Consider the following 14,027-nt stretch of genomic DNA (forward strand, 5'->3'; position numbering starts at 1 on the left):
TATCATATTTTGTCCATCTAATGATTCCGTTAGAATGCGTGAAAGACTCTTTTTTGATCATATTCAATAATATAAACATCATCGTGTGGATTGCACGTTTTAAGTCATCCTTCTCCTAGTCGACGAATTGGAATTGAATACATAAATAATAAAAAAGTTTTTTTAATGATACACGAAACGTGCAATTTTTATACACAATCGTTAACATACGTTCAAATGAAAAGAAAAGTTTCTTTGGAATGATAGCACGTTGGATAAATAATAATCTAAAGAAAGAGTCCATTGCATTAGCATGTTGAAGATTTCGTAGAGTTCACGGTACAGATAGAATGAACTGATCCAAGAAACGTATGATATTGTATGTACGATACGTATGATATTGCTGAAGACAAAATTGTTGCAACGACTATAGATAATACAGGCAATTTTGGTAAAGCCTTCCAATTATTTGGAGTAAACGTAAAATGCATAAATAATTGCGAACGAACGTTTGACACTAGAACTATCGATAGTTAACACGAAGCTATTTCGACCAAAACCAGTGAAAATGACTGGTCTTTTAAAAAATACGTAATAATAGAATATTTTTATATTTATTGATTTATTACTTTCTTACAGAAGGAATTCAATGTTATGCAGTAGACTTTTGGTGTTATTGATCCATCTGGAACCATAATCTCTAAACGAGAGTCGACACGTTTATAAAATTGTAGAACCAGTCATTTTCACTGCTGTGGTATTTCCAGTGTCAGCATCTAGCGATCGATCCGGAATTTTCCTGATAACTGATATCGTCATATCGAACGATACGCGGTAAAAATTTGAAAAACGCGTGGCAAGTTGTAGAAGACGAGGAAAATGGTTAATTGGGGTTCGATAAACAGATCGCAGGACCCTTTCACGCTTTGACAAGTAGCAGTCATTTTGACTGCTATTGATACAAAATTATTTTCAGTTTGAATACATAAAAAACAAAATAAAATTCATTATATTATTCTTTTAGCTATCGTTGCGAGAGTCATTGCATCATTGCGGAAAAAAAATATAACACGAAGTAGGAATTTTTAAATGACATTGTAAAACCAGTCAATTTCACTGGTGCGGTAGTTCTAGTGTTAATGAAACGGATTTTATTGCTGCTCACATACATTGCGTTTATGCGTTTCAGACAATGGTAACAGAATTTTATAAGAACTGACGCAATTAACAACTGCATATAGTAGAGTTATACAGAAATGTCACTATTTATGGAAAATGACAGCACAGCCAAAAACTGTAGAAACAATTCAGGATATTTTGTGCCATACTCTGACCAGACTTGAGCAAACTAGGTAGAACAGTTTGTATGATTCGTCACAAATTGTTGCAATAAATGGAAAAAGTAATAAACTTCGCAAAATTAAACAATTAAGATTGTCAGTAGCTAGGGAATCATTGAAAGTATAGGAAATCTTTTGCTATGCTTTAAATATGTTACAATGTGAAAGTAATACAACTTACGGAATTTTCATACCATTTCTTTCTCTACATGCAAAACTTAAAGCGATAATGAATTTTGAACGGATTTATTCTAAGCCATTTGCAGAAACTCTTTCGAGCAATATAAAAGTAAGATTTCACGAATTTTTATACTCTTTCTACTCGAAAAATTGAAGAAGGTGTAACATCGGCTTTCTCATCTCGGCCATTTAAACAGCGATGGTGATCACTTCGCTTGTCACCTACACGAAGCGAAAGATTAATGCAACCTTTCAAAGAAGCAGCCCAAGTCAATATCCAGAACAACAAAAAGAAGCTTCGTCTGGTGACGGGTTCTTCGATTTTGGAAATAATTCCCATGAAATTACTTTACCTGCATCTAGGACAGAGTTAGAAATTCTATAATATTAGGTTGTCCGGAAAGTGTCTTTCATTCGTAAACGTGTTTTTTACAACAATGCACCTTCGTACAAACGTGAAACTAAGTCTGTGAAATGTCGTGGTGTTTATCTCAATAGAACAAAATGGATCGTACGAAATTCAACAAAATAATATAAAACAAAAAATGTGCGTCTATTTTTTCGTCATAAAACGAAAGAAACCTGTCGGACAACCTAATACATTTGATATGTGAAAAACAGCAAGGTTTATATCTTCCATATCAGAATCCATCGATAAGAAACGTTTTTCTCTTATACGTAATACGCCATTACCAAGGTCAGCAACCGTGAAGAGATTATCCTTACATCATGCAACGATGGAAAAGGAACCGAAGGCGCATAGACTCTCAGATGAAATATTTTTAATGAAAGTCAAATTAAAAGCGTACTATACTCCCACTCGCACATCAAGATCATAATTTATATTCATTTATTATGTAAATATTTTTTCGTTGAATTATTCAACAAATGTGGATTTTCTAAAAACTGTCCAATATCGCTATAACTACCATAATACATATCAAATTTCTGAGTCAATCATGCCTACATTTGCTTTGATTACTTCAGTTATTCATTAATTATGATTGCTAGATTACTTGGTAATCGTGATCATTAATTATGAGCATGATTTTACGTTAGTCATAATCGTTAATCAACCAGATTAACTTTTTGCCCAACTCTGATTTAGAACTATGGAGACGGAACCTAATCCAGAGCATAGCCGGAACACGGAACGAACACGCCACGGTTTTATCGACCTTTAGCTACACAGGAAACATATGTAAAATGAGTAAACATATTCGTCATCGATTTTCCATTTCTGTATTTCGAGTAACTCACATTGATCCATATCGACATTTGTCGTAGATCTTGCTCTTCTTCTTCTGTTTTTACAAACAGAGTAAATTTGATATAAAGATAATAGGTATAATTGATATTTCGAAACAAATTTCTAATAAATTCAGTTACTTATTACTGTTATAAAATACTAATAAGATATAAAAATTATTGTTGAGAATTTTGCATCTTAATTGCCAAAATAATGATATAGAAACACTAAATTTACACTTGGAATTTATATTAAAATAGTTATGTATTTATTTGATAAAGGATTTCAAAGATATTCATCGATACACACTTGCACGCGTCCCACCTTCTTCCATATCGCACTTAACTGAAAAGTTTACATTCCTTTGTTTACGAGCCACCGCGCACACATATACTTCCACACACTCATATTCACGTACATGTATAGCTACTACGCGGTCAATCTAGTCTAGCACATAAAATTATACACATCTCTATAATCATAAATATGATTTCTATATGATTTATAAATATGAATATTCCTTTTCGTAAAGTGTAACATATATTGGGTTGGCAACTAAGTGATTGCGGATTTTGCCATTAGGTAGCATTGACAAAATCCGCAATAAATTTCCACTCTAAAGTATAAAACTAAATAATAAAAGATATATGTGTATGAACTGTTTTTATAGAAACGTAATGTTTCAATTACTATAAAATCGATACAAGAAACAATTCTAGGACTGTCTCGGAAATAATAAAGTTCTGTAAATAATTAATCTAGAAACAAAGCGTATAAGAATCAAAATAGAAATCGTTATAGAAACAGAAATTCCTTACAAGAATTACTCAGAATAGAAGTTCATAAATATCGTAAAAAACAAAATCAATACCATAAGTGTCTTCGACCACCACTTCTTATATTTTACAAAAAAGTTAAACAAACAATTGTATCTTTTTTAACGAATTCGTATAAAAGTTCGTACAAAACAAGTCAATCTGTGCCAACACTTTCATTGATCACTATAAACGTATGACTAATCGTACTAAAGACATCTACCACGACATAAATATTATTAGGTTGGCAACTAAGTGATTGCGGATTTCGTCAATACCACCTAATGGCAAAATCCGCAATCTCTCAGTTGCCAAGCCAATATTTACAGACAAATTGAAAGATACTTAAACTTATAATTTATTAATGACAAGTTTTTCACCTGAAATTATATATTAATTGTTACTTTTCCTAACGCCGCAGGCTATCATAATTCGTTTTACGAAATCTATAAGATAATAATCTATAAATAAATCGAAACAGGCTCTTGTGGACAATTTCTCTGAGAATTCTGATTTCCTGTGACACATTGCCTATACGATAATTGCGCAATCGTTAGTGTTTACCATCAAAGTACAGGTGAGAAGACGTATGACATACGATATATTGCCAAGAAATCTACAATAGGATATCCTTAACCACTTAGGTACGACGCGCCACTATAGTGGTTCAGTCTACTGACTCATTCGCTCAACGTTTGAAATAATTCATCTTTTTCATTTGTCTTGCTTCCCACTTTTCTTGTCCTCGCAACGTTTTATAACGATGTTAACAATATACGAGCAGAATATATAGTCATTGTTCCTGATACACCAGTGTCAGATATCAATCGTTGCTTTCCGTTAAAATAAACATGCCGATCCGTATCCTTATAACTTTTTAGAATCTTCAACCAGAAAATGTCGCTTTAAAATAGAAAACGAAGAGCAATTTGAAAAACGCTATCGCGCGATGAGTGTGAAAATTGTGGCGTGGGTCTATGTGCCGTGCCGTGCTTTAAAATATATCGCACTCAATTGTTTTATTAATTATCAAAGCAAATTATTAAAGTTAAAATCTAATATCTTTAAGAAAAATTATAATTTAATTATCAAAAACTTCATCCCAATGTTCTTGCATAGAGAACAGCATTATCTGTTGCACATTGTAGTGCTATATCGTTTATACGTAATTCACGCCAAACTCTACCGTATACAGAACGATGATCTTGTTTGCTACCTTATGTACTTTTTCGTGGCGTATTTATTCCTGAAGCCAAATTGATCCGATGGAATTAAACTTCTTTCAGTGATTATCTTTCACGCCCTATTTTCAAATACTTTTTTCAATAACTTCACAACTTTTTATAGGTTTTTTGGACGTTGTTGGGAGGAATGAAATCGGTCTAGGAGGAGTTTCCCTATTAGTCGACACTTATGGTTTTCCTTAGATACACAAAAGAAATAATGTCTTGTTTTTGTTTATTTTGCCTTAATTACAGGTCAACTACGGTAGAAATCAAAGTAAAGAAATAAGATAAATAAAATTGTCATAATATTTAGATTAAACTAACATTAAACGATGGTTATTGATTTTAAAAGAACATAGAATATATTATACAATATATAGAATATATAGAATATATATAGAATATATATAGAATATAGAATAATTTATAAGAATACGAAATAAAAACTTGGCTCTTTTCTGATTTCCTTTTCCTTGGTTCATAGAACCTTTTCATCTTTAAATACATGACATAGATTTTCTGAAAGAATGTTACTAGAAAATGTATAACCACAGAGTGGATATTCATGCAAATTCATAGTTTTCAAAATAACGCTTAAAGAATGGAAGCAAAGTATTTGCTATCTTAAGTTACGACTTGTTTCTGTTTAATAGTGTAATTTTATTGGATAACTATGATGCTTAAGAAAGAAGGCATTTTTAGTTATTTTTTAAAAATGTCTAAAAATTGAAATTTTAAAAAATCTGTTACTCTCTTAGCAACTCAACAAAGGGATGCAATGTTTAACATGTGCACAAGCATAGTTACAACGATGAATGCTGTTTTACGTTTATAGGCGCAAATGGATTAAATATCACGTCATGTCCCTCTATTGGGCGGCACTCCTATATTTGATACGTTCCATTAGGAGATGAACTGATCGTTTCCTCGAGTCGGAAGCCTTAAGGTCTTTCTAATGAATTACTAGAAAATAAGCAAAATATGTGTAAAAATTTACGTATTAAAAATTTTTGTTTTCCTACGTATTGAAAATTATAAAAATTCTTCATAACGTTAATACTAAAAATGGTTTCTGGAAGAATTTAGTGTATTTTTTAACTTTATGAGCTATGAAGTCTCTTAGAAAAAAACATGATTCCATAATATGTTTCAATTTAATGATGAAATATCGCTTCAAACATTCCTTATAGCTACTCGAGCTACTATCCTGAAATTAAAATTGAGCCAGAACATTCTCGATTTTGATTTAATAAACGGTAAAATCATTAAGGAACTTTCTTCTAAAGCAATTAGAATACTTACTATGATATACATTGTCACATTAACCCCTTCCCGTGCTTTAACGAATCTGACTCGCGATGAAGATTTTGGCCCAAACACGAATATCAGGAGCCACGGTCGTGAACAGATAGCTTTACATCTGCTACGGTGTTTTAGGAAATATCATACCATCGAGGTTTTTTAGAGTTGTAAGTATTTTCTTATTAGATATTGATTCAAGGTGAACATTTCTTATAATTGAATTTTTTTGTTTATAATATGCGATTTACTTTTAGGCGTAATATTATTACATTGCTTGGGATAAAATCACATTTGAAGACACTTGAATTTCTATTGAATTTCTATCGAAGTATCGTTTATTTATGAAATATAATTTTGAAACCGTCATCTATTACAAAATATAATACATTTATCATATCCATAAAAGGGAAAAAGGATTAGAGTTTACTTCCACAACAGCAGTGTCGCGTAAAACTGACTATATCATAGGTATTTGTATTTCGGCTTGTATTGTGACTGTTCTTGAGCTCAGTCTGGTTTGTTTACCTATCGCTTGGGCCAGAGTTTCGTCGAGCTATATGAATCAAATACTTTCCAAACAACTAAAACCTCGGCGGGGCAGCCGGCTACGCTCGTTAAGGCTCATAACCGAAGACGACGCGTCGGGAGTTCGAATCATCGGCCTGCAAAATATATTTGCAAAAGGATGGAAAAGCCAAAATCTCTCTTGAAAGTAATATACAACAGGCAAGCGCCCAGACTATACATACCCACCCACCCCATCTCCCTTGCGCTGTGTTGTAGGTGTACTTTCTGGGAGTGCTTGGTAAAGGTGTGCTTGGTGTTATTAAGCACAGAGCAGGGGGGCCCCCGACGATCGACTCTCGCTGGTTACGCCCCGCAGTGGAGGTTTTAGCCGGTAAGAATCCGGCACTACCTTCCGCCGCCCTGTGTTTCCGGCCCACAGGGGGTGGTGTATGGTGTCTATGAAGATTTCCTCCACTTAAAAAAAAAAAAAATTTTTTTTTCTACAGTATGAAAAGAGAGACGTTTAGCATTCCCCTGGACAAGGATGGAACACATATATAAGGTAAGGCACTGTCGCCTTTCGGCGGCACTTACCGAATTTTTTTGGAATGACCGCGGAGAGCCTCCGCTATCCTTCCGGATGACTCAGGCGCTCGCAGGACATGGAGTATTCGGGGAATACTTGCAGAAAATCGGAAGAGAGGTGACGAACACCTGTCACCACTGCGGAGAGTGCGAGGACACGGCCCAGCATGCGCTGGAGTTTTGTGCGGCGTGGGAGGCCCCTCGTCGTATGCTGCGACTAGCGATTGGCGAGAGATTGGACCCCATGTCAGTTATGAAAACGATGCAAGCACAACAAAGATGTACACTTGACATCATTTAAGGGGAGTTTTCCATAATGTTGGACGGCGCTTAATATCGGACACCAGTCACATTTAAAAAAGTTGAAACGCGACGGAATAGTTTTAACTGTCAAAGCAGAGGAGGAGATAGAACAAAAGATGTGTAGATTTTTCCACGTTTCCATCGTGTATGTGTAGACAAAAAATCAATCGATCGTTGGCGCTTGACTTAAAATCAATGCACTGTGAAAGTTAAAAATTATATCCATTGCCTGATACAGTAAAAAAGTGACATCGCGATGATAATTGCGGATGGAAGGAAGATGTACGTTTTTGTACAATAAACTCTGAAATGTATTTAACGGCGTCTAATACATACGGATGAAGGACAGAAAATAAAAATAGAAAGATTAGATACTTAGGTACAGTAATATGTATATAGATAACTATAAGGTGTAACTCTAATGATAATTACGATTATAGCGATTATAACGCTGCCGCTAACGGTCTTTCCTGTACATGTATATCAACAACTATATAATATATATGGTTCGATGCGTCATTCAACTATATAGTATATATAATCAATAACTATATATATATATATTATATATATGTAATTTACAACAGACATGTGGAATAAAAATGTTAAATAAAATTCGTTAATAGGTTACTATGTATTAATAGTTGTGAAGTGGAACTCAAAGGAAGGACTTTAGAGCATACTTATCGCTTTGTACAAATCGTATATTCTGAGATATAAGAAAACAAATCTTATGGCTATATATTGAAAATTGATGAACTTACGTATAGTATAGTATATATATATATATAGATAGATAGATAGATAGGAGCAGTTTGGTACTTGTTATATTAATTTTATCAACTTATAAGCTGAGAATGAGCGTTCATCGTCACAAGACGTAATCGAGACATATTTAAATTTGCTACAGTAGCATACTTTAACCTCGTCCAATTCTTCAACTGACTGACCTCGAAAAATTTCATTAACTTTCTAGATTATTTAGAATCTGGTATGTCTTGCTAAAACTGCATTCCACTTTGATACAATTTTGGCTGCGCAAGTTCCAGGAATGCTCCTAAAATATTTATCAGTGTCAGTCGTTACTTTCACCGATTCAGTGAAAGACATTCCAATTGTTTCCAGTTTCTATACATTATCCGAGAAAATCCCAAAGTGGGTTTTAATAAACATTAGATTTTGAATTAGCAATTCATTCTGAAGAAGATCTTGTGCTGTTTTAATTACTAGCACATCATTCGCGTCGAAAAATTTAACAACATTTTTAATATTTTCCAAATACCAGTGTGGTATAAAAAATAACTGTCTCGAGCCAAGTATCTCAGCTCGTTAAAATTGGTTCAGGTGGTAATAGAATGTTCTACGATACACTCTACGATAACATTCGATCCAAAGTGGTGCTATTATAAATACTTTATTAATAGAATGTACTACATTATTTACTAATGGGAAATGTAAACGTACTTCTTCTGCACCTCTATATAATTCATCAATTATACACGTTAGATGCACCATGTTTGGATAAAATATCTCAAGTGTTTTCCAACTTTCATCGTACCTACATCTGTTATCAACAATAACACTGTTTCTTCGTTACCATCTGACCATAGTATTCGATTCTCTGTTTCTAAAGATTGTGATAATATGATATTGCCCTTACTTTTATACGTCGAGTCTTTATGGATTTGTAAGATATAAGATTTTATAAGTTTCCAATTTCCGCGAGATCAGCAGTGGTTAAATATTTTAAGAATCGAATCACTACTTAACATCAGTTGTTTAAATTCATTAAAAATATGAAAGAAAAAATATTAAATAAATACTTTTATATCGTTTATCTGTATTAGATTTGATAGATTTAGACAACTTTTTAAACGAAACATCTTACATTCTTTAAAGAGGTTCAGGAGCTTTTGCAATGTCCCTCGTGTGCGTAAGTATAATTATTTATTTATGAAAAAATTCTATGAATAAATAGATCTAAATATTTTGTATGTATGTTCATATTATATGCAATCTGCAAATATATACAAATTTAACAGATTAATTATTCGTACAAATACTATAATTTTCTATTATTATTTAAATAAATTTTATTAATGACAAAACTCCGTGTCTGTATCTTCTACTGAATCAAATTTTTAATTATTTATTTTAAGAAGCATGTGTGAACTTATTATTTTAGTCCATATAATTATTGAATATTTATTACAATTTCTCAACAATCTCAGTGAGAATGCACATTGAATGGAAGGATTTAGTGGCATTTCCGTATAATTTTTAAGCCATTGAATATAATGGAACAAGGTTTGAAAATTATTATGATATAATCTCTTTCTAATAATTTATATATAACATATTTTCTATTTATGTCGTTAGTTTTTTAAATGTCTTAAACTTAGTCGTTTGAAACAAATATAACAAAATAAACAAAACTGTTTCTTTGATAGTTTAGAGTTTTTATTTTTTAGGTAATTTAAATTGCAAGTTGGGAACATATTTACTTCACAGATTATACATGGCAGGGCACAGGAATCTGAACGATTTTTCAAATGAAATAGAATTTTAAGATTTCAATTTCTTATTAAGCTTTTATGTTAGTACAAAGATGCCAATTTATTTTTTGAAAAAGACTCTCTCGAATATTATTCTAGTTGATTCCAAAGATTTCCTATTACCTTTTGGATCATTTCGTTATGGAATGCTGCAATTTTATCTTTTCTTTCAATTCCTAAATATTGACAAATGGAGGATCACACTCTTTGTTTTTTGGTTTTTGAGGCAACTATCACTAATCGCAATAAATCAAATTTGCCGATCAAGAGAAATAAGAAATATCGTCGTACGATGAAACCGAATGCCCAGAAAACATTCCACTCGCAAACATTCAACACACTGCCATTGTGATGTGCAAAGTTGTATTAGGTTGTCCGAAAAGTGTCTTTCTTTTCCAGACACGTCTTTTACAACGACGCATCTTTATATAAGCATGAAACCTAATCTGTCGAACGTTGTGATCTTTATTTTGCTGGAATAAAATGGATCATACGTAATTCGATAAAATAATATAAAACGGAAAATGCTGTGCATCCATTATTTCCTTATAAAACGAAAGGAACTTTTCGGACGACCTAGTACCCTAATGGGACCATACAGTGTTCAAGTCGATGCAATTGTGGTTCCAAAGAATTACACAGAATTTTCACATAGCGGTTTTATGTCACCGTAACAGCATAGCCTGTCCTCAAAGAAGAGGCAACGATACCAAGCAATGCTGCTCCATATCGTATGGTAATGTTCTGGATGTGAAAACCTGAACTTCGTGAAGATTTTCAGGAAAATTTTATTTATTGACACAACCAGATAATACAAAATGAGTCTGGTCTGACATAAGCAGAAAGTTCAGCGTACTATTTACAGTCAAAATTTCAAGTAACTCTTGAGAAAAATTTAGCTGTTGGACGACAACTATATTGTATGGATGAAAGTTAGGCTTCTTGTGCAAAATTCTACCAAGACTTCGACTTGAAAATAAAGCGCTTGCGTGTCTTCTGGTTGAACAGCGTTGATCCCGTTGCATTGCTATTCTCACAATTTCAATGTCCTCTGCAATTCGTATTGCACGAGCAACAGCGAGTAGCTTCGTGTTTAATGCAGAAGCACTGTGCCAAAAATTTCGAACCTGTAACTTGATGGAGTTACGGCAATGAACAGTGTCGTGGCGCGGAATTTAAAAATGTATGCGAAATAATTACTTTGTTCGACAATATAGAAAAATCGCCACAGAAGAGTTAGCAAAATACTTAGAAGGGAGGATGAAGTGGAAGGACAGAAAAATATTAGCAGGATTCAGATGTGGAAACGAGACCAAAGCAAGGGAATACTGGTAGATATATAAGAAAAGAGAGATTAGATAGATATAAGGGAGGAGGCAATGAGGCGATAACGCCAAAAGACTGATAGAATGTAAAAGCGTAATAGGTAAACGAGATGTAAAACCGAAAGCTCGTCCAAAGCCAAAAGGCACGGACTAAGTAATAATAAATAAAATTAAATAAATAAATAATTATTTTGTTCTAATAACTGATTCACTATTTCTAAAAAACGTTTCTGATACAAATGCACGATAATATTCGGTTCATCGTGCCATCATTACTGAAATTATCGGCAGATACGCAAAGAAATACAAGGAAAGAGCTCATAAAAAGAAGACTAAAGAGAAAACACCTCAGTGACCTCACTAAAGAAATAAAATAGACAAACTGGAAGATGGTATTCCGATGGGCGTAACCATCCACATATTATTTAGCAATAAAGCTAGAAAAATTGAACAAATGCCCAGCTGGACAAATTGCAAAGTACAAATTAAATAATAATAAAAAAAAAACACTTTCTTCTACCAATGCAGCAGAAATATTTGTATACCTATAAATCACATTTGTGATAATACATGAAATTTTTGTAAATCACTTTTCTAGATATTTTTTCCTATAAAACCATCTACAACCTCAGAGGTCAAAGAAATGACCATTACCATTTTAACCCCCAAAAAGCACCGGGATACGATATGACAAGTAAATAAAACGATTAAGGGAGTATCCTGAATTAGAATGTTCTAAAACAGCGTCTTTTTGTGATTTTTTTTTAGAAGGGAAAGAAAGAAAAGAATTTGTTGAATTTTGAGGTATGATTTTATATGTATTTAACGAATACAAACAAATTTTTTTCAAAGTAAAAAGAAAACTTATCCACCTCGTAATTCTTGACCATAACAGAAAACCAAAAAAGGATTAAATTGTTATATATTTTTCTAATAATCTAAATCTAAATCTTGAAGTTCAATCTGAGGTTAAATCTAAATCTTCTGTTACAAATTATTAATTAGACCTATTTATAACTTATGCTAATCCCATACGTTATAAAATCTCTGCCAATGCGATGGAAAACGCAAGGCTAGGCATCTTGAAAATAAGTGTATTAGAAAAGGCAGGAATTCTTTTAGAACGGCCTTCTCTTACTACAAGAAATATAATAGCAGCAAAAATATATTATTAAGAGCTTCGCAATAGATTTAATAATAATGATTTAATCCAAATAATGATTTAATTAAGGGAATTATTTGCCTTCACTACTTGTATTTTGAGAGGGCTATGAGAAATTGCCACATTAAGAATCAAATACTTTCCAATCAGCTCGGCATACAGAGGAGCACAAATTATTAGCAGAGGACTGAGAAAGTTTCTTATTAAAAGAAACATACAACATTTATTAGAAGAATACAACAGGCAAGCGGCCAGCCCCTCCCTTGCGTGTGGTGTGGATGTACTTGGTTGAACGTGCTTCGTGTTAAGCACACGGTCAACTCGCACAACAATGGTCTACTGTCGTCTTGCCCGTGGAGGTTTTAGCCGGTAAGAATCCGGCACTACCTTCTGCCCACCTGTGCCAAGGGTGGTAAGGTGTCTATAAAGATTTCCTCCACGTAAAAAAAAAAATTTTTTTTTGTAGTATGAGAGGAGAGACGTTTAACACTCTATTAAATAAGGGTAGAACACATATATAAATGGTAAGGCACTGTCGCCTTTCGGCGGCATTTGGCAGATCTTTTTGGAAGGACCGCTTCCGAAAAACGCAGGTGCTAATAATTTTTTCTCACTGGCGAATAATCTTTAACAAACTTTCTTTGTGACAAATGATCTTTACATCCTTTTGAGCATTGGATTTCGAACAATATATTAGACACGAATCTAGATGTTTGATCCATTGACATCGTGTAATAAAAAACGAAATAGATAAAAAAATTTGATATGCAACTGACAAAATTTACACTATTAATTATCAAATTCCAAACCTGCGAAATATAATCACAGGCAAAACTTGGATACATACTGATGGTTAGAAAGTGGCGCCTACCGACATTCTGCATCAATTTCAGTAAACATATTTCTTTGAATTTTTTCGAAAGTTTCTATTTGTAAATTGGTTAATTAATTATTTTGTTTTATTTTATTTATATTATCACATAATACTTTATTTCCTTTTATATTATTTCATGTTTTTTTATCTCATTTATTTATTTTATTTCATCAACGTAATTTTCGTATGCCCTAAGAAAGCATAAAATAATCAATGCAAATATTGTAATTAAATATCAGAAATTATACTCTGCGAGTACTCGAATTTTAAAGCCATTGAATTGGATTCATTATAACTAATATTTTATTGATCCGCGGCATTTCAGTCAATATCACACGATTATGTTATTATTATTATTATATTATATTATTATATAGTTATTATTATATTAAAGCTGTTTTGTGAATACACGCTAAAAAAGGTACACGTTATACAGTTGTTTATGGAAATCGTTACAAAGTCACGTAGTATCTAAACACCCGACGCAACACTTAAAACTCGTTTGTGAAAAAGCATAGTCGTCTGTGCTATGTGTATCAACACAAGCGTCGCACGCGTATATCAGCTGGTGTTGCTATGTGAGTGGCGCAGACAAGTGATGAATGTTACCCATACAATTCGGATA

The 14,027-nt window shown here is 32.9% G+C and overlaps 1 protein-coding gene and 2 non-coding genes across 3 annotated transcripts in view; 2 read left to right on the forward strand and 1 right to left on the reverse strand.

The window, feature by feature from the left end:
* The window catches only part of LOC117211777, a 377,618-nt gene that overhangs the window by 287,209 nt on the left and 76,382 nt on the right, over nt 1–14,027 (reverse strand). The gene's annotated exons all lie outside the window — the stretch shown is intronic.
* On the forward strand, nt 7,099–7,203 carry LOC117211779. Its single transcript, XR_004488326.1, has one exon. It is a non-coding gene; the product is annotated as a U6atac minor spliceosomal RNA (small nuclear RNA).
* Nucleotides 12,989–13,095, forward strand: LOC117211786. Its single transcript, XR_004488330.1, has one exon. It is a non-coding gene; the product is annotated as a U6atac minor spliceosomal RNA (small nuclear RNA).

This window comes from Bombus bifarius, unplaced genomic scaffold (assembly GCF_011952205.1).
Source record: "Bombus bifarius isolate JDL3187 unplaced genomic scaffold, Bbif_JDL3187 scf7180000008243, whole genome shotgun sequence".
Lineage (NCBI taxonomy): Eukaryota > Metazoa > Arthropoda > Insecta > Hymenoptera > Apidae > Bombus > Bombus bifarius.